Source organism: Penaeus japonicus, unplaced genomic scaffold, assembly GCF_977035675.1.
Source record: "Penaeus japonicus unplaced genomic scaffold, GWHDUDI00000001_assembly GWHDUDI00000018, whole genome shotgun sequence".
NCBI lineage: Eukaryota > Metazoa > Arthropoda > Malacostraca > Decapoda > Penaeidae > Penaeus > Penaeus japonicus.
Genome location: NW_028234420.1, coordinates 25,029,781 through 25,032,280, shown reverse-complemented (window position 1 = coordinate 25,032,280; position 2,500 = coordinate 25,029,781). Strand labels below are relative to the sequence as shown.

General features: G+C 35.2%; 2 long non-coding RNA genes across 2 annotated transcripts in view; both read right to left on the bottom strand.

The window, feature by feature from the left end:
- The window catches only part of LOC147469916 (uncharacterized), a 29,936-nt gene that overhangs the window by 12,752 nt on the left and 14,684 nt on the right, over window positions 1-2,500 (bottom strand). The window lies entirely within an intron of this gene.
- The window catches only part of LOC147469917 (uncharacterized), a 1,615-nt gene continuing 1,124 nt past the window's right edge, over window positions 2,010-2,500 (bottom strand). The window contains exon 3 of the long non-coding RNA XR_015191827.1: window positions 2,010-2,402. This is a non-coding gene — a long non-coding RNA (uncharacterized LOC147469917). The remainder of the gene's footprint in view (window positions 2,403-2,500) is intronic.

Sequence of the window (2,500 nt, the reverse complement as noted above, 5' to 3'; positions counted from 1 at the left end):
GTCCTCCAGCGCGAGTTTGCAGAGATTTAGTCGGAGTTGGTAATTCCTGGGGGATTTAGGGGGATTAAACCCGGACGGAAGATACTGGGATCGTGTGTAATGGCGGTGATTACCTCCGACGCTCTCCGCTTATTTACGGAGACGCGGATGAATTCCATATTTTATCGGGCTCGGCCTCTTCCGAGTTTTGTTTCCTGACTTTTTTTCGACCACAATCGGAAAGGGACACAAAAGAGGGAGGGAGAGACAAATCATATGTATATATGTATGTATATATGTATATCTGTGTTTATATATGTATATATATACATACATATTTATATATATATATATTTATATATATATATATATATAAATATATATATATTTTTTTTTAAACATCATGGTTCCGGGCGTTACCAACCCGAAAATAAATTGCGTGGGGCCGGCCCGAAAACTCAAATCGATTTTTTCAAACGTCAAGGCAGTTGGGTGAGCCGGCCCCAAAACGTTTTCGGGCGGTCCGAATATTTGCAACAGTTGGTAACCCTGCGTACGCAGAAAGCGCACCAGATGATCGAACAACCATGGCGAGCGGGAAGGATAAAACTAGTTCGCTCACGGAAAATCAGAGAAAAATGTTGATTTCTCTAATCGCTGACCATAGTCATCGCATAGATTAGAAAATGTACGACCCTGGGATCATCAGTCGCAAGCAGAAAGCACGGGAGAGCATAACTGCCAGCTTTAATGCCATCTATACAGCAACTCAGCTAAATCGAGCTTGGGAGTACATGCGCGAAACGTAAGTAATATTGAACGTTTTCTGCGTGTTTATTATATTAAACATACATATTGTAATAAAGGATAATTTATTTGAATTATATTAAGAGATTACTCATGAATAAACACGAGGCATCAGCAAACAATTCAGGTTAGAAATCAACGATAAGCAGTTGCAATATTAGAATTATGTTTTCTCTTGTGTCAGCGTTTCATCTACATTCTTTGATATGATTCAGAATCAGCTACGCCAAATGTGTATGTCTGTCACCCACCCACCCACACATGTAACTCTGTAGAAACAGATTTTAAAACGTTTAATCGCTATCATTTCTTCATTTATGTCAATTTCAGAATGGGTTGATGAAGGTCCTTCATTCAGACAGCAGGACTTTTCTATACCTTCTGCAATTCCAAGCCCTCTAGGACCTCCTTTACTTCCTAGAAAACCCTCTCTCCCAACAGCTCCACCACTGACCCCAGTTCCACCATCTGCCTGTGGTGAACCACCATCTCCTTCAACCATTTCATCACCTTCTTCAACAACTCATAGGAAGGGCAAAAAGAGGGACCAAATCTCAGAGAGGGAGTAATGCTACAAGGCTATTAGCCTGAACAACAAAAAGCTCCATGATGCCCAACTCTTACAGGCGAATGAAATTAGATAGGAATTCTCCAAGTCTTGTGAAGCAGTTCGTGCATCTGCAGAAAGAGTTTCAAGTGACTTTAAAGGGTTGCAGATGAAATAATTTCATTTTTAGGTGATGCAAAGCAATATTTGCAACTTCATGGCACAAAATCTGGAAAAAACATAAATGCTGCAAAAGCATGAAATAAAACAACAAAATCTACATAGCTCTTTTATTTCATTCTTATGATAAAAGTAATCAAAAACATACATGCAAAGGCCTCTTTTTGCATATATAATTTAAATGTTTTTACTAGAAAATTCATATCCCACTAATAACTAATGCAACAGACTAAATAACATGACTTCAGACATCAAAAAGGACAACCTAGACATTTCCCAGTTAGGTAAATAACTAAATATAAGTAAATCTAAGTAAATAGACAAGTCGCATTTCACACAAAAAAGAGAGAAAAAATCTGCACATAGTTATTTGCGACTTAAAAAAAAAAAAAAAAAAAAAAAATATATATATATATATATATATATATATATATATATATATATATATATATATATCTTGACATCTATGGTTCCATTGATAAGGAAATATTTCAAAACAGAAAATATGTCAAAACACTGATTGACAAGGTTTCTGACAAGGTCTTATTTCACTTATAAACAATGATAAGGTAAATGTTTGATATGACGGTTCCTGATACCAAAAATAATTACTGCAATTTACTATAAGCAATTCTTTTTAATATACAGGTAATATAAAGTAAATAGAAATATGCTTAAAGTGGAAATTAATGATTCATCCAGAAATTCTCTGACTGCTAAGCCATCCTAAAACCATTGTTCACAAACATTTTCTGACATCAAACCCTAAACTATTATCATTATTTTCGCAGTGTACTGCATCATGCTCTAGTTCATATGTGTCTTCTTCTTTGGCAATATCAATATTCTCAGTTGTGGCTAGATTATGCAACATAACACAAGCTGCAACCTATTAAAAATAAAAGAAAATATGTAGCAGCACCATAGTTTAAATTCCACACACCCATACATTAGTATATACATTTTATATCATATTTATACTAATAA